The sequence below is a fragment of the Cherax quadricarinatus genome, chromosome 51, assembly GCF_038502225.1.
Source record: "Cherax quadricarinatus isolate ZL_2023a chromosome 51, ASM3850222v1, whole genome shotgun sequence".
NCBI classification, from domain to species: domain Eukaryota; kingdom Metazoa; phylum Arthropoda; class Malacostraca; order Decapoda; family Parastacidae; genus Cherax; species Cherax quadricarinatus.
In genome coordinates this window covers 16,070,771-16,090,090 of record NC_091342.1, presented here as the reverse complement: position 1 = coordinate 16,090,090, position 19,320 = coordinate 16,070,771, and the positions used below count along the sequence as shown (strand labels likewise).

Below are 19,320 nucleotides of genomic sequence, written 5' to 3'. Positions count from 1 at the left end.
TTGAAGATGGGGATGTCAAAAAGGATATATACAGTAAACATATGAAGGCATTGAAATGTCTGCATACTCCTTGATTAGTGAGACCATGAGGCCACCATGGCCTGGTGGCAAAACCTCTCGCTTCACATGGTGAGGGTCTGGGTTCAATTCCTAGCGAAGGGGTGGAAACATTGGATGTGTTTCCTTACACAGGTTGTCTATGTTCACCCAGCAGTAAAATGGGTACCTGGGTGTTAGTCAACTGGTGTGGGTCGCATTTTGAGACAAAACTGACCTAATTTGCCTGAAATGCTCTGCATAACAAGCGGCTTTCTATGTAGTAGTATGTCATTGATGTTAGCTAGGCCTGTATATCTTGTACATGTACTTGTAGTAAATAAAGATATTATTATTATTATTATAGTGGTCCCTCAATTATCGTCCTTAATCCATTCCTGGAAGTGGGACTATTATCAAAATAGACGATTTTTGAATCAATTTTCCCCATAAGAAATAATGTAAATACAATTAATCCGTTCCTGACACCCAGAAGTATTAAAACAAAAATTTTTTACATGAAATATAGATGTAGTACATAAACAATACAATGGGACATGATGAATGACACATTAACAGCATAACACTTGCCTTTATTGGCAATTCTTCTTAGTGTATGGAAGACTGGAGGAGGAGAGAGATTGAATTACTGTTTGGAAGGGGAATCCCCTTCCATCAACACCTCAGGTACCAAGTGCTTTTTCTGGGATTACTTCTCTTTTCTGTTTCCTAATGCCACTAGGACCAGCTTGAGAGTCACTGGAGTCCTGTCTCGCAAAAAAACTGTCCAGAGAGCTCTGTTTCTGGCGTTTCTTTAAAACTTCCCTAAAATGGGCCAAGACTCTGTCACTGTACAAGTTGCCGATATAGCTTGCAACATCCTTCTCAGGGTGATGTTTCTCCATAAATCTTTCCATCCTACCCCACATTTCAAAAATCTCCTTAATTTCTGAAGAAGGCACCTTCTTCCATCTCCCTTCCTCCTCCTTTGCAGCAAGATTCTGAGCTGCGATCTGTTGCTGTTCCTGCTGAAGCTCTTGCAGCTCCTCAGTGGTTAGCTCTTTGTTGTGGTCCTCCACCAACTCTTCCACATCCTCCAAACTCACATCCAACCGCATGGAACTTCCCAGTGCCACAATAGAGTTCACAACTGACATAGGCTCATCAGGGGCCGCCTCAAACCCTTCAAAATTCCTCTTGTTTACCTGGAGTTTACCTGGAGAGAGTTCCGGGGGTCAACGCCCCCGCGGCCCGGTCTGTGACCAGGCCTCCTGGTGGATCAGAGCCTGATCAACCAGGCTGTTGCTGCTGGCTGCACGCAAACTAACGTACGAGCCACAGCCCGGCTGGTCAGGAACCGACTTTAGGTGCTTGTCCAGTGCCAGCTTAAAGACTGCCAGGGGTCTGTTGGTAATCCCCCTTATGTATGCTGGGAGGCAGTTGAACAGTCTCGGGCCCCTGACACTTATTGTATGGTCTCTTAACGTGCTAGTGACACCCCTGCTTTTCATTGGGGAGATGGTGCATCGTCTGCCAAGTATTTTGCTTTCGTAGCGAGTGATTTTCGTGTGCAAGTTCGGTACTAGTCCCTCTAGGATTTTCCAGGTGTATATAATCATGTATCTCTCCCGCCTGCGTTCCAGGGAATACAGGTTTAGGAACCTCAAGCGCTCCCAGTAATTGAGGTGTTTTATCTCCGTTATGCGCGCTGTGAAGGTTCTCTGTACATTTTCTAGGTCAGCAATTTCACCTTCCTTGAAAGGTGCTGTTAGTGTGCAGCAATATTCCAGCCTAGATAGAACAAGTGACCTGAAGAGTGTCATCATGGGCTTGGCCTCCCTAGTTTTGAAGGTTCTCATTATCCATCCTGCCATTTTTCTAGCAGATGCGATTGATACAATGTTATGGTCCTTGAAGGTGAGATCCTCCGACATGATCACTCCCAGGTCTTTGACGTTGGTGTTTCGCTCTATTTTGTGGCCAGAATTTGTTTTGTACTCTGATGAAGATTTAATTTCCTCGTGTTTACCATATCTGAGTAATTGAAATTTCTCATCGTTGAACTTCATATTGTTTTCTGCAGCCCACTGAAAGATTTGGTTGATGTCCGCCTGGAGCCTTGCAGTGTCTGCAATGGAAGACACTGTCATGCAGATTCGGGTGTCATCTGCAAAGGAAGACACGGTGCTGTGGCTGACATCCTTGTCTATGTCGGATATGAGGATGAGGAACAAGACGGGAGTGAGTACTGTGCCTTGTGGAACAGAGCTTTTCACCGTAGCTGCCTCGGACTTTGTTGACGACTACTCTCTGTGTTCTGTTAGTGAGGAAATTATAGATCCATCGACCGACTTTTCCTGTTATTCCTTTAGCACGCATTTTGTGCGCTATTACGCCATGGCCACACTTGTCGAAGGCTTTTGCAAAGTCTGTATATATTACATCTGCATTCTTTTTGTCTTCTAGTGCATTTAGGACCTTGTCGTAGTGATCCAATAGTTGAGACAGACAGGAGCGACCTGTTCTAAACCCATGTTGCCCTGGGTTGTGTAACTGATGGGTTTCTAGATGGGTGGTGATCTTGCTTCTTAGGACCCTTTCAAAGATTTTTATGATATGGGATGTTAGTGCTATTGGTCTGTAGTTCTTTGCTGTTGCTTTACTGCCCCCTTTGTGGAGTGGGGCTATGTCTGTTGTTTTTAGTAACTGTGGGACGACCCCCGTGTCCATGCTCCCTCTCCATAGGATGGAAAAGGCTCGTGAAAGGGGCTTCTTGCAGTTCTTGATGAACACGGAGTTCCATGAGTCTGGCCCTGGGGCAGAGTGCATGGGCATGTCATTTATCGCCTGTTCGAAGTCATTTGGCATCAGGATAACATCGGATAGGCTTGTGTTAATCAAATTTTGTGGCTCTCTCATAAAAAATTCATTTTGATCTTCGACTCTCAGTCTGGTTAGCGGCTTGCTAAAAACTGAGTCATATTGGGACTTGAGTAGCTCACTCATTTCCTTGCTGTCATCTGTGTAGGACCCATCTTGTTTAAGTAGGGGCTCAATACTGGACGTTGTTCTCGACTTTGATTTGGCATAGGAGAAGAAATACTTTGGGTTTCTTTTGATTTCATTTATGGCTTTTAGTTCTTCCCGCGATTCCTGACTCCTATAAGATTCCTTTAGCTTAAGTTCGATGCTTGCTACTTCTCTGACCAGTGTCTCCCTACACATTTCAGATATATTGACCTCTTTTAGCCGCTCTGTTATTCTTTTCCATCGCCTGTAAAGGAAGCGCCTGTCTCTTTCTATTTTACATCTACTCCTCCTTTTTCTTAGAGGAATAAGCCTTGTGTATACATCGAGTGCCACCAAGTTAATCTGTTCTAGGCATAAGTTGGGGTCTGTGTTGCTTAGTATATCTTCCCAGCTTATATCAGTTAGGACTTGGTTTACTTGGTCCCACTTTATGTTTTTGTTATTGAAGTTGAATTTGGTGAATGCTCCCTCGTGACTAGTCTCATTATGTTGGTCTGGGGCTCCACGCATACATGTCTGAACCTCAATTATGTTGTGATCTGAGTATATTGTTTTTGATATGGTGACATTTCTTATCAGATCATCATTGTTAGTGAAGATGAGGTCTAGTGTATTCTCCAGTCTAGTAGGCTCTATTATTTGCTGGTTTAAATTGAATTTTGTGCAGAGATTTAAAAGCTCGTGTGAGTGTGAGTTTTCATCAGAGCTGCCTCCTGGTGTTATTACTGCAACAATATTATTTGCTATATTCCTCCATTTTAGGTGCCTTAAGTTGAAATCCCCCAGGAGCAAGATATTGGGTGCAGGAGCTGGAAGATTTTCCAGACAGTGGTCAATTTTTAACAGCTGTTCCTGGAATTGCTGGGATGTTGCATCCGGAGGCTTGTAGACTACCACAATGACTAGGTTTTGGTTCTCGACCTTTACTGCTAAAACTTCCACTACATCATTTGAGGCATTAAGCAGTTCTGTGCAAACAAGTGACTCTGCAATGTACAGTTCAACCCTTCCCCCTTTTGCCTGTTCACTCTGTCACATCTGTATAGGTTGTAACCTGGGATGGATATATTTCGTTGTCCAAGTGATCCTTTATGTGGGTCTCAGTGAAAGCCGCGAACATTGCCTTTGCCTCTGCAAGCAGTCCACGGATGAAAGGTATTTTGTTGTTTGTTGCTGGCTTTAGACCCTGTATATTTGCAAAGAAGAATGTCATCGGACTGGTGGTATTGTTGGTACTGGGGGGGGATTTTTTTTCCGGCATTAGTATCTGTATCTGTTGGTTTGGAGTGGAGGCCATTGACTGTTTACCTGGAGTTTACCTGGAGAGAGTTCCGGGGGTCAACGCCCCCGCGGCCCGGTCTGTGACCAGGCCTCCTGGTGGATCAGAGCCTGATCAACCAGGCTGTTACTGCTGGCTGCACGCAAACCAACGTACGAGCCACAGCCCGGCTGATCAGGAACCGACTTTAGGTGCTTGTCCAGTGCCAGCTTGGCCCGGCTGATCAGGAACCGACTTTAGGTGCTTGTCCAGTGCCAGCTTGAAGACTGCCAGGGGTCTGTTGGTAATCCCCCTTATGTATGCTGGGAGGCAGTTGAACAGTCTCGGGCCCCTGACACTTATTGTATGGTCTCTTAACGTGCTAGTGACACCCCTGCTTTTCATTGGGGGGATGTTGCATCGTCTGCCAAGTCTTTTGCTTTCGTAGTGAGTGATTTTCGTGTGCAAGTTCGGTACTAGTCCCTCTAGGATTTTCCAGGTGTATATAATCATGTATCTCTCCCGCCTGCGTTCCAGGGAATACAGGTTCAGGAACCTCAAGCGCTCCCAGTAATTGAGGTGTTTTATCTCAGTTATGCGCGCCGTGAAGGTTCTTTGTACATTTTCTAGGTCAGCAATTTCACCTGCCTTGAAAGGTGATGTTAGTGTGCAGCAATATTCCAGCCTAGATAGAACAAGTGACCTGAAGAGTGTCATCATGGGCTTGGCATCCCTCGTTTTGAAGGTTCTCATTATCCATCCTGTCATTTTTCTAGCAGATGCGATCGATACAATGTTATGGTCCTTGAAGGTGAGATCCTCCGACATGATCACTCCCAGGTCTTTGACGTTGGTGTTTCGCTCTATTTTGTGGCCAGAATTTGTTTTGTACTCTGATGAAGATTTAATTTCCTCGTGTTTACCATATCTGAGTAATTGAAATTTCTCATCGTTGAACTTCATATTGTTTTCTGCAGCCCACTGAAAGATTTGGTTGATGTCCGCCTGGAGCCTTGCAGTGTCTGCAATGGAAGACACTGTCATGCAGATTCAGGTGTCATCTGCAAAGGAAGACACGGTGCTGTGGCTGACATCCTTGTCTATGTCAGATATGAGGATGAGGAACAAGATGGGAGCGAGTACTGTGCCTTGTGGAACAGAGCTTTTCACCAGGAATGGCTGGATTTGGTGTACGATTTCTGCCATTTCCTGCCAGTTTTTTTTTCCTTCCTGGCACTAAAAAACCTCTCCCTCTTGAGTGGCTGTGACTACCCAGGTTTTCCCATGGCCTGGATGTTTTGTATCTTTTTGTCCCCTTTAGATGGTGTGCCTGGCAATTTAAGTTATAGCACAGTCTTTCCTGTACTGAAGAGGTACACAATCTGGCCACAATTTTCTCCAAGCAGAGTTCAAAGTCCTGGTAGTCACTCCCTCCCAAGCCTTACCTATAAGGCTTATGCAACGGAGAATACTGAAGTGTTCTTTCCAAAAATCTGTTTTAGGGTCAAGTGAGTGTCAGGTCACATTAAAGCACCTTTCAAACATTGCTTTGGTGTAGAGCTTTTTAAAGTTTGAAATGACCTGCTGGTCCATGGGCTGGAGGAGAGGAGTGGTATTTGGGAGCAAGTACTTTACTGTGATGAACCCAAACTCCTTCAGAATTAGGTCATCCAAGTTTGGAGGATGAGCAGGTGCATTGTCCATTACTAGGAGGCACTTGAGATCCAATTTCTTTTCCAGGAGGTAATTCTTCACACTAGGGGCAAGCACTTCATTGAACCACTCAACGAAAATTTCCCTCGTGACCCATGCCTTATTATTAGATCTCCAAAACACACACAATTTACTCTTCATAACATTGTTTTTCTTGAACACTCTGGGATTTTCAGAATGATACACTAGTAACGGCTTCACTTCGAAATCCCCACTAGCATTAGCACAGAACATGAGCATCAGCCTGTCTTTCATAGGCTTGTGTCCTGGCATTGCCTTTTCCTCCTGGGTAATGTAGGTCCTCTTTGGCATTTTCTTCCAAAAGAGGCCTGTTTTGTCACAATTGAACACTTGTTCAGGTTTCAGTCCTTCAGCCTCTATGTACTCCTTGAATTCCTGCACATATTTTTCAGCCGATTTTTGGTCCGAACTGGCAGCCTCACCATGCTTTATCACACTGTGTATGCCAGTATGCTTCTTAAATCTCTCAAACCAGCCTTTGCTGGCCTTAAATTCACTCACATCACCACTAGTTGCAGGCAATTTCTTTACCAAATCGTCATGCAACTGCCTAGCCTTTTCACAAATAAGCGACGTCATAAGATTATCTCCTGCTGATTGTTTCTCGTTTATCCACACCAATAATAACTTCTCAACATCTTTGAGTACTGGTGATCTCATTTTTGTCAGCATATTTACCCCCTTTGCAACAACAGCTTCCTTGATTTCCTTTTTCATGGCTATGATGGAAGATATGGTTGTACGGGATTTGCTATACATCCTGGCCAGTTTGCCCATACATAAGCCACTTTCATATTGTTCAATGATGTTTTTCTTAACCCTTTGACTGTCGCGGCCGTATATATACGTTTGCGAGGTACCGTGTTTGACGTATATATACTCATAAATTCTAGCGGCTTCAAATCAGGCAGGAGAAAGCTAGTAGGCCCACATGTGAGAGAATGGGTCTGTGTGGTCAGTGTGCGCCACATAAAAAAAATCCTGGAGCACGCAGTGCATAATGAGAAAAAAAAAACTCCGACCGTTTTTTTTAATTAAAATGCCGACTTTGTGGTCTATTTTCGTATAGTATTTGTGGTTGTATTCTCGTTTTCTTGGTCTCATTTGATAGAATGGAAACTATATTATAGAAATGGAGGTGATTTTGATTAATTTTACTATAAAAAGAACCTGGAAATGGAGCACAAAGTACAGGAAATGTTTGATTTTTGCCGATGTTCAAAAGTGAACAAATGATGTCATTGTCCAATAAATGACCAAATAGCCATTCTAATACGCAGTCATGAATGGGTTGATGTAATTTTTACAATTATTGCAGTATTGCAGTAGTCTGCATAACAGTAAATCTTCTATTTTTTGTTTGAATAAAATTTCAAAATAAAAAGCAAGAGTAATATCACAGGGACCTGGAGACATGACTGAAGAACAAAGAAAATGTTATTTTAGAGCCAGGAATGTCTGCATTGTTCATTCTGGACCTTATTTTGAAATTGTCGTATTTTTTAATTTTCGTGAAATTGGCCAAATTGCAAATTTCTGACCATGTTATTGGGTAGTTGAATTCGGTAAATGGGCAGTTTCTTGTACTCAATCGATAGAAAAAATAGAGTTCTGAAGAAATAGTTATGAGTTTGGTTGACTGGAATAACGGAATTAGCCGAAAATAGGGCTCAAAGTGGGCGAAATTGCCGATTTTTAAATATCGCCGAAGTCGCTAACTTCGCGAGAGCGTAATTCCGTCAGTTTTCCATCAAATTTCGTTTTTTTGGTGTCTTTACAATCGGGAAAAGATTCTCTATCATTTCATAAGAAAAAATAATTTTTTTTTTTTCGAAAATTTTGCGACACCAGAAGCAACTTCAGGATTTGGCCCTTCGACAGTCAAAGGGTTAAATTCAATCGTATTTCTCACCTTCTTTACCAAAGACTTGGCACTATGAGCTTTCTTGGGAGCCATGGTAGCTTATTTAGCACTTATTATTTTATTATCACACTGGCCGATTCCCACCAAGGCAGGGTGGCCCGAAAAAGAAAAACTTTCACCATCATTCACTCCATTACTGTCTTGCCAGAAGGGTGCTTTACACTACAGTTTTTAAACTGCAACATTAACACCCCTCCTTCAGAGTGCAGGCACTGTACTTCCCATCTCCAGGACTCAAGTCCGGCCTGCCGGTTTCCCTGAACCCCTTCATAAATGTTACTTTGCTCACACTCCAACAGCACATCAAGTATTAAAAACCATTCGTCTCCATTCACTCCTATCAAACATGCTCACGCACGCCTGCTGGAAGTCCAAGCCCCTCGCACACAAAACCTCCTTTACCCCCTCCCTCCAACCTTTCCTAGGCCGACCCCTACCCCGCCTTCCTTCCACTACAGACTGATACACTCTTGAAGTCATTCTGTTTCGCTCCATTCTCTCTACATGTCCGAACCACCTCAACAACCCTTCCTCAGCCCTCTGGACAACAGTTTTGGTAATCCCGCACCTCCTCCTAACTTCCAAACTACGAATTCTCTGCATTATATTCACACCACACATTGCCCTCAGACATGACATCTCCACTGCCTCCAGCCTTCTCCTCGCTGCAACATTCATCACCCATGCTTCACACCCATATAAGAGTGTTGGTAAAACTATACTCTCATACATTCCCCTCTTTGCCTCCAAGGACAAAGTTCTTTGTCTCCACAGACTCCTAAGCACCACTCACCCTTTTCCCCTCATCAATTCTATGATTCACCTCATCCTTCATAGACCCATCCGCTGACACGTCCACTCCCAAATATCTGAATACATTCACCTCCTCCATACTCTCTCCCTCCAATCTGATATCCAATCTTTCATCACCTAATATTTTTGTTATCCTCATAACCTTACTCTTTCCTGTATTCACTTTTAATTTTCTTCTTTTGCACACCCTACCAAATTCATCCACCAATCTCTGCAACTTCTCTTCAGAATCTCCCAAGAGCACAGTGTCATCACTAAAATGAATGGAATATTATGAAATATTTCGTATGAACATGTGAGGGGACCGTCACCCACTGGTAAACAATGGCACACTGGCTGGGAAGGGAGGCCGAGCCGTGAGTATGCGTCCAGGACGAAAGACGATTAGTGAGTTAACAGACCATTTGCGAGCCAATATTTAGACGAAATAACAGGACTATTTCCGAAGTGGACAACTTTCAGGCCGGACGATTATTGAGGAACCACTGTATTATTATTATTATAGCATAATTTGATGATTTTCAGTGTTACTGGGTTCGGTTCTAGGCAAGATGAATGGGCAAGTCTCTAATATTTACAGTATGCCCCTGTTCACCTAGCAGTATAAAGGTACCTGGGTATTAGCTGACTTGTGGGTCACATCCTGGAAAAAGAGCCAACATATCCCAACAAATTGCTACACTACTCACCTACTCAAGAGGAAATGGGGGTCATAGAAGGTGACTAGAGAAAACAGTGAAGGCTCAGTCACCGAACTGGCTGAAAGTGAATGGCTTGGTGAAACCATTTCAGTGTGAAGCCATTCCCAAAATAAAGACTGAAGGGCCCAGGTGGACCCACTGATTATAAGTATATCTTTCACTAGCATATTATATATTACTATTTTCAATGTTGCAAAACAGATCAGTCATAACCCAATACAGTGTTATATTATTCCCCCTCCCAGTAATCTAGTAATTGTATATCCCCCTTACTTTTTATTACACTAGCCAACAAAATTTAATTTTTTATCCAATTCAGAAACAAAATTTGTTGTAGGCTAACTCTGATGTACTGATTACAAATCTGAGCTTGTTTAGTGCCTATCACGTAAGGACTTTTGAAATCTTATGATCAATATTTTGGGTATTTAAGACTGTAGAACCACATGATATGTGTTACCTAACACAATATTATATTATGCCTACATATTAAGTGTAGTGTATGTAATGACAAAAAACTGTCTTAATGTAAGTTTATAATATATAACACTAATAACAGAAATATAACTTAATAGTAACAAAATAATAATATCTTTATTTCTACAAGTACATGTACAAGGTATACAGGCCATAGCTAACATGAATGACATACTACTATATAGAAAGCCGCTTGTTATGCTGAGCATTTCAGGCAAATTAGGTCAGTTTTGTCCCAGGATGTGACCCACACCAGGCGACTAACACCCAGGTACCAATTTTATACTGATAGGTGAACATGGAGAGCAGATGCCTTATGGAAACAATGTCTCTAATGTTTTCCAGCTGTACCAGAGATTCAAACTCTGGACATAAGTGTGTGAGCTGAGTGTGCTAGCGATTGAGCTATGGGACACTGTAGTCATATATTTACACTTTGTCATACATTTACATCAGTTTTCAAGCCTTTTTTTGCTTGTGGTCAGTACGGCTCTCCTGCATCATGCTTGTGTTCAGCATGCTCTCCTGCATAATGTTTGTGTTCAGTATGGCTCTCCAGCATCAGTGTCCAGCATTCAGCAGGAATGCTGAATGCCCTTAAAAGATTTAACATACAAGTAGTTTTTAAGAATTCATGGACTGTTAAAACTGTGATGGTGGTGTTTACAGAACTGAACATAAGAACATAAGAAAGAAGGAACACTGCAACGGGCCTACTGGCCTATGCGAGGCAGCTCCAATTCTCCCACCAGCTTAAGCCAATGCCTTGACCTAGTCATGTCACTTAAGGGAGCAGCAGTGCATCTGACCTAGTAGCACAAATTAGTCAGGTCCATCTCACACCTGCCCACACCCACTCATGTATTTATCCAACCTATTTTTAATTCTATTGTCTATGACAGTACTCGAGTTTGTTCCACTCATCCACAACTCTATTGCCAAACCAGTGCTTTCCTATTTCCTTCCTGAATCTGAATTTTTCCAATTTAAAGCCATTGTTGCGAGTCCTGTCTATGTTAGATATTTTTAGTATGTTATTTACATCCCCTTTATTAATTCCTGTTTTCCATTTATACACCTCAATCATATCCCCCCTAATTCTATGCCTTTCTAGAGAGTGCAGATTCAGGGCCCTCAGTCTATCCTCATAGGGAAGATTTCTGATACATGGGATCAACTTTGTCATCCTCCTTTGTACGTTTTCCAGTGCATTTATATCCATTCTGTAATACGGTGACCAAAACTGTGCAGCATAATCTAAATGAGGCCTAACCAAAGATATACAGAGTTGAAGAACAACCTGAGGATTTCTATTATTTATACTTCTTGCTGTGAAGCCAAGGATTCTGTTAGCTTTATTGCAAACACTAATGCACTGTTGGCTTGGTTTTAGATTACTACTAACCAGAACTCCTAAATCCTTTTTGCAATCCGTAATATCAAGATCTACATTATTTAGTTTATATGTGGCATGGTTATTTTCCTGTCCAACATTTAGAACTTTGCATTTGTCTATATTAAACTGCATCTGCCACTTCTCCGACCACTGCATGAGTCTATTCAAATCATCCTGGAGTGCTCTAATGTCCTCATTAGAATGAATTGGACGGCCTATTTTGGTGTCCTCAGCAAATTTGCTTATGTCGCTATTCATTCCTTCATCTATGTCGTTTATGTAGATTGTGAACAAGGGGCCCAACACTGACCCCTGTGGAACACCACTTGTGACGTGCCCCCATTCTGATTTCTCCTCATTTATGCAAACTCTCTGCTGCCTGTTCGTCAACCATGCCTCATTTTGGTGTCCTCAGCAAATTTGCTTATGTCGCTATTCATTCCTTCATCTATGTCGTTTATGTAGATTGTGAACAACAAGGGGCCCAACACTGACCCCTGTGGAACACCACTTGTGATGTGCCCCCATTCTGATTTCTCCTCATTTATGCAAACTCTCTGCTGCCTGTTCGTCAACCATGCCTCAACCCAGGAAAAAAATTTCTCGTCCTATTCCGTGTGCCTAAAGTTTCCTCAATAGCCTCTGATGTGGAACTCTATTGACAGCCTTACTGAAATCCATATACACAATATCATTCAGTACCATGATCTACCTCCTCAAATACCTTAGTAAAGAAAGTTAGTAAATTCGTAAGACAGGAAGGCCCCTTTGTAAAACCGTGCTGAGATTCATTAATCAATTTACGCCTTTCGAGATGACTGAATTGCTTCGGCAATTATTGATTCCATAAATTTTCCCACTAAGGAGGTAAGGCTTATTGGTCTATAGTTCGAAGCTAAGGACCTGTCACCTGCCTTGTAAATAGGTACTACAGTGGACCCTCGACCAACGATGGCATCGATTAATGATAAATCCGACTAGCAATACATTTTAACGCAAAAATTTTGCCTCGACTAGCGCTAAAAAACTCGACCAACACTATTCGTTCTGTCTGAGACGCGTCCACTTCTGGCCAGTGTTTACAAGCCAGCCAGCCACCGCGGTCGCTTCCAAGCATACAATCAGAACATTTCATATTATCACAGCCTTTTTAGTTATTGCACCTGCAAAATAAGTCACCATGGGCCCAAGAAAGCTTCTAGTGCCAACCCTACAGCAAAAAGGGTACACAAAATCCGAATTAACCATCGCTACTATTGTGGGCAAGAAAACGGCAGTCAAGGAAGCTGTTCTTGCCAAAGGTGCAACTATGTTTTCGAAACTGAGATCGCAAGTACTCGAAGATGTTGAGAGACTGTTATTGGTGTGGATAAACGAAAAACAGATAGCAGGAGACAGCATCTCTCAAGCGATCATATGTGAAAAGGCTAGGAAGTTGCATGACGATTTAATTAAAAAAATGCCAGCAACTAGTGGTGATGTGAGTGAATTTAAGGCCAGCAAAGGTTGGTTTGAGAGATTTAAAGGGAAGGGAAGTAACCCCGGAAAAGGACTTGCCACCTCAAGTCCTAATGGAAGGGGATTCCCCTTCCAAACACTAAGACCATCAACACTCTCCCCTCCTCCCATCCCATCAATCATCACCTGATCTTCAATAAAGGTAAGTGTCATGTAACTGTGCATGTCTTCTTCAGTTTGTGTGTATTAAAATTAATATTTCATGTGGTAAAAACATTTTTTTTTATACTTTGGGGTGTCCTACACGGATTAATTTGATTTCCATTATTTCTTATGGGGAAAATTAACTTGACTAACGATAATTTTGACTAACGATGAGCTCTCAGGAACGGATTATTAGCGTTAGTCGAGGGTCCACTGTATTACATTTGCCATTTTCCACTTGTCAGGTACTATGCCAGTTTGTAGTGATATGTTGAAAAGATTAGCCAAAGGTATGCTAAGTTCCTCTTTACATTCCTTTAACCCCCTTGCAAACAGTTCATCAGGGCCTGGGAATTTGTTAGCTTTTAATTTCTCTATTTGTCTGAGGACCATGTCACTAGTTACCGCAATCGTGCATAATCTATTATTTCTGGAATTTCACTAGTATCTTCCTGAGTAAAAACTGAGAGGAAGTAAGAATTGAAAATTTCACACATATCCTTATCACTGTCAGTGATCTGACCAGAGTTACTCTTAAGTGGGCCAATCTTGTCCCTAATCTTACTTCTGTGTACCTGAAAGAACCCTTTTGGGTTAGTCTTCGAATCCTTCGCGACTTTAGCCTCATAATCCCTTTTTGCTTTTCTTATTCCTTTTTTTATTTCTCTCTTTAATTGAATATATTGATTTCTTAACTGCCCCTCCCCTCTTTTGATACGCCTATATATGCTTCTCTTTTGACCAATGAGACGTTTTAATCTATTGTTCATCCATTTGGGATCATTTTTGTTAGATCTAATTTTCCTACTCAGAACAGAAGTTGTCTGGGCAGCTAGAACCATGCTCTGAAAAATGTCATATTGGCAACCAAGACCACCTACCTGACCCATAGTCAGGACATCCCAATTTAGCCCACCCAGGTAATTTTTCAGTCCCACGAAATCGACCAAGCGAAAGTCTGGGACAGAGATTTGATTGCAGTTATCTGGGTAACTCCATGATATATTGAAACTAAGTGATTTGTGACCACTTTCCCCTAGCTCATCATTAACCTCAAGATTATTATCTAGTGATTCTTTGTTGGCAAGAACCAAGTCAAGTAGATTGTTTCCTCTAGTTCGTTCTGTCACAAACTGTTTTAAAAAGCAATCCTGAACCATATCAGGAAAGTCACTCGACTCAAGATTTCCTGTCACATTGTTCCAATCAATTTGTCTAAAGTTAAAATCTCCCATTATCACAACATTTTCATATCTAGATGCCTTATGAATTTTGTCCCATAGCAGCTTACTGTACCCTCTATCAAGGTTTGGGGGCCTATAAATCACACCCAAAATTAACTTTTCATGACCTTCGAGAAACTGTAGCCAAACATATTCTGTGTCCGATGTTTCTAATCTTATATCTTGTCTAATACAACAATTTAAATTATCTCTGACATACATTGCCACTCCATCACCCTTCCTGTTGACCCTATCAGTATGGGATAGTTTATAACCCTGTATGTTGCATTCGGAGGGCATATCTCTATCTTTCAAATTGAACCAGGTCTCTGTTATAGCAATAATATCTATATTACCTGCACTTGCAAGTAATCTTAGCTCATCTATCTTTCTTAGACTCCTACTATTTGTATAGTAAACCTTAAGGGAGCTAGTCACTCGTTGCCCTCTACTATCCCTCTTTGTTTATTAATCAATTGCTTTGCCTTTACTAGCAACTTTATTTTGAATATTGTCTTTTAAACATATCCCTGGAGTATCCTGGTTATATCTGCTGTTTTCAACCCTAGTACTGCAGCCTGATTGTTTCCCACACACCCATACCTCTATAATCTATCAGTTTAAAGTCCTAGACAAGTCATCAATGACCCCCTCAATCAAATTGGCTAATGCAACCACTCCAGCCCCAGAGAGATGAACCCCATCCCTTGCATACATATCATGCTTGCCATAGAATATGTCCCAGTTATCAATGAATGGAATTGCAAGTTCCTTGCAGTACCTGTCTAGCCAGCAATTTATACCAACTGCCGTAGACATCCATTCATTGCCGGCTCCACTTCTAGGCCAGATGCTACATATGATTGGGATCCCTCCCTTAGACCTGCCTACATCTATGGCTGACTTATACTTATCCAGCAGCTCTTGTCTCCTGCCAATCCTGATGTCATTTCCACCAGCACTAAGACAGATAATGGGCTTGTTCCCATTGCCTGTCATAATATTATCCAACCTGCTGACTATGTCACCAACACCAGCTCCTGGGAGACACACCCTCTGTCTGACCTTTCTATCTCTGTTACAAAAAGCAATGTCCATATATCTTACCTGAGAATCTCCCACAATCAGAATATTCTTACCTTGATAAGCAGGGGAGTCAGTGGTACCTTTAATCTCACTAACCACTGAAGTACACTTGTCCTGGAGAAGAGAATCGATTTCCTACCTTCACATCTTCTCTATTAACCTTCCTTATCATCCTTCTTCCTGAATGGTGAACCACTTGCCACTTAAAGCGGCTGCCACTCTCCAAATCACTGCTGGTAACTTTTTCCTCCTCACCAGCTACCACCATCTCACACTCACTCCCAAACCCATCTAGACGAAGCTTCAGCCTCCTATTTTTCTCCTGAAGAAGTAGAATCTCCTTCAACACTTTAACCTGAGATTTTAAAACACTATAACAAGCCATGGTGCTAGGTAACACCCCATGTTAATCCCAGACAACTAGGACTGGTATGACCACACGTGATCACTGACCTCAGCAACTTATCTTATGTGGGACAGACTAGCAAACCTCTAGATGTTAGGATATCACAATGCTGATATTCAAAAGGAACTGCACAGGAATCAAATGTGATTTTCAGCCACATTAAGAGTCTGCAATAAATCTGCAAATTGATCAGAAGCTAGTCATTGTCCCTTGTGCCTCTCAACTTGAACAAAATATTGTAGAATCAGCAATTATAAAACATGATGAACATTCATTATATAATAATAGTCCCAGCTTATCCAAACTCAATTCATTAATAATTGAGGCTATTTTGCATACCCTAAAACTGGACTCCTATAGGAATGCTTTGGATTGTGTTAAGGACTCGGCCTGTTTTCCTGCTTGTTCTTGATGGTTAGACCAGCGTCTGCCCAAGAATCTTGTAGGATAAACTATGGCCGTCTTCCTATGGATAAACTACATATGTCTCCCTTTAGTTCTGAGTTGGCCATGGACCCGTTTTCTAAATGTACGGAAATTTCCTAAGGCAATTGCCAGGTATATCTATATTCAGAACATAAAGTCTTTTATACTGTATCGAAGTTCAACCAAATTTTTGATAACTGTCCTGTCACTAATGTCATGTTCATTGGGTCATTACTACAATATCATTGCTTGTGGGCTGGCTGTCTTCTAATGCTTTAATCAATCTTTCTGGCACTGGGTACTCGTATGCCTGGGGCACTTAGCATCTCCTGCCCCCATACCTCATTCAAGCAAAACGTGCCCTCCTGAACAAATTTACTTGGCCTTCCTCCCCCTTTCTGCAACACTGCAAGCTCCTGATGTGTTGATTGCAACAAGAAAGACCTAGATCTATCATTCAACTCTCTTATGGTTGTTTTGCATCTTGTATCGCTTGTTCGCGATTATTGCATAATAATAATAAATAATAAATAATAATAATAATAATAATAATAATAATAATAATAATAATAATAATAATAATAATAATAATAATAATAATAATAATAATAATAATAATAAATAAATAAATAAATAAATAAATAAATGTGTGGGGAGGGGGGCTGAATATCTTAACACATCCATATTTTCCTCCACCCCTTATTTTCTTTCCTCTACCTCCTCTGTATAATTCCCACCTCACTGCAAAGGATTCTGGTGATACCAGAATGCCATCACACACACCAGCTGTGGAGGAGCTAGCCATCCCTGCTAGCGCATATGGAACTACTGGTCTGCCACTACAGATACCTATGGCTACACCTGAATATGGGGATGAGTTTGTCATTTCTCCCAATACACACAACTACAACAGTCAGACGGACACCACACAGGTAACCTCCCTGGAAATTGGAGATGAGTCAGATGCACAGGACCTACCTGCAATGAATGATGAAACAGAGAACACTAATGTAACCATGGTACCTGTTAAGGTGATAGGTGTTAAAGAAAGCACTAACCCAGAAGTGCCATCCTCCGGAGAGGCATTGGATTCGTTAGACCTTCCTCATATTATAACAACTTTCCAGAAAAAAATTGAGCATCTTGAACAGATCCTGATAAGTTTAATAAATATATGTAATCAGGATGATGCTCTTGAGCATGGTGATGTCAAAAGTGCAGCAATCTCCGTTCAAGCTTCCAGCAATTTGTGAGAAAGAAGCCCATAACTCTTGCCTTCAAGACTTGCCTTATCACTGGCTGCCAAAATGCCGAAAAATACTTAAAAATAAAGGTCCTGAAGATAAAGACGTACAAACTATGCTATTTGCTCTTAAGTATCCACTTAAGTATCACTTAAGTATCCACTTAAGTATCCACTTAAGTATCCACTTAATATTTGTATTTATAACTCATTACAATTGTGACCAGGTGTGGACGTATCAGTGGTTCATTACTTTGTAATTTGTTCATGACTGTAACCATGTATAGGAGTGAAGCTGATTCATTACCTCTGTAACTTGCCATGATTAGTGACCAGATCTACCTGGAGTTCATTACCTTTGTAACTAGTTCAGCTATCATAACTTTGGGGTCCAGTCACTGGACCCATTATGTACCTTTGTAATCTTTTGACTACCGCCCACAGGATGGGTATGGGGTGCATAAAGATATTAAACTAAAGTGTGTGTGTGTGTGTGTGTGTGTGTGTGTGTGTGTGTGTGTGTGTGTGTGTGTGTGTGTGTGTGTGTGTGTGTGTGTGGTGTGTGTGACTCAACAATCAATATTTGCACCAATAACTCATTACAATTGTGACCGGGTGTGGAAGTGTGAATTGCTCATTACTCTATAATTTGTTCATGATTGTAGCCAAAGTATAAACGTAAGTAACCATTCTACAGAATTCATTACCTTTGTAACTTGTGAGCTCATTACCTTTGTACCTAGTTCAGCTATCAAAACTTTGGGGGCCCAGTCCCTGGACCCATTACGTACCTCTGTAATCTGTAAATACCTTTGTAACTTGTCATGATTGTGACCAGACTTACCTGGAGTTCATTACCTTTGTAAATTGTGAGTTCATTACCTTTGTAAATTGTGAGTTCATTACCTTTGTAAATTGTGAGTTCATTACCTCTGTAACTTGCTCAGCTATCAAAACTTTGGAGTCCAGTCCCTGGACCAATTATGTACCTCTGTAATCTTTTGACTACCGCCCACAGGATGGGTATGGGGTGCATAATAAACATATTAAACTAAAACTAAGTATCTGCACACTGTAGTCAAAGCATAATAGTTTTACCATCTTATGAGCAAGAGATTGTAATAACTCACTACAATGGATACATTACAAATCTTTTCATGGAACATTGCTTCCATCAGGAAGCGGTTGCCTGACTTACATCATATTAGTGCAACCAAGAATATTGATGTCATCTGTTTGCAGGAATGTAGATTGAAAGATGGAGCACCTCCACCAAACTTGCCTGGATATGCAGCTTATAACCTAAGGTCAACCAACTGTTGTGTGATGTATGTCAGAAAGAGCTTGCCACAGTCACTCCTTTCCTTGCAGAGTCGAGTTAACATGCAGTATCATGGTGTCAAAGTATATGCAGGCGATTTTTCCATAAACATTTTTAATCTCTATGCCCCAGCGAACCAGCTTCGACCTGATGCTTTACCAGATCGCATCAATAGTGAACCTACCATCATTCTTGGAGATTTTAATGCCAGACATAAGAATATTGGTGGGTCTATAACAAACACCAATGGAACTAAACTAGTGAGATTGCTAAATGAGCATGATAATGTTCGAATTGTGGGCACTACTGAGCCTACTCACATATATGGTGGCATACTAGATCTGTGTCTTGGATTTAATACATCATATACGATGCATGACTCTGTCATAGTTGATGATCTTCTATCTGATCACTTCCCAAGACTAACAACTGTCAATCTTGATCACATCTCCAGCAATCAAGGAGCTAAATACAGAAGGAGGAAACTTATTCTCAAACCAGAACACAGAGACAACTTTATTAACCACTTGGATCAATGGTATAAGAATTACGAGCCCATTGGCACACAAAAATTTAATGATGAT

General features: G+C 41.4%; 1 protein-coding gene across 3 annotated transcripts in view; it reads right to left on the bottom strand.

Moving 5' to 3' along the window:
* LOC128694619 (uncharacterized) overlaps positions 1-19,320 on the bottom strand; it is a 50,610-nt gene that overhangs the window by 9,624 nt on the left and 21,666 nt on the right. The window contains exon 1 of one of the 3 annotated variants that reach the window (XM_053784764.2): positions 16,086-16,637. The exons of 1 other annotated variant lie outside the window; for it this stretch is intronic. The gene's annotated coding sequence lies outside the window, so the exon portion shown is untranslated. Of the gene's footprint in view, positions 1-15,479; positions 15,629-16,085; positions 16,638-19,320 lie in introns of those variants that run through there. One more of the 3 variants, XM_053784766.2, reaches the window with a different exon arrangement.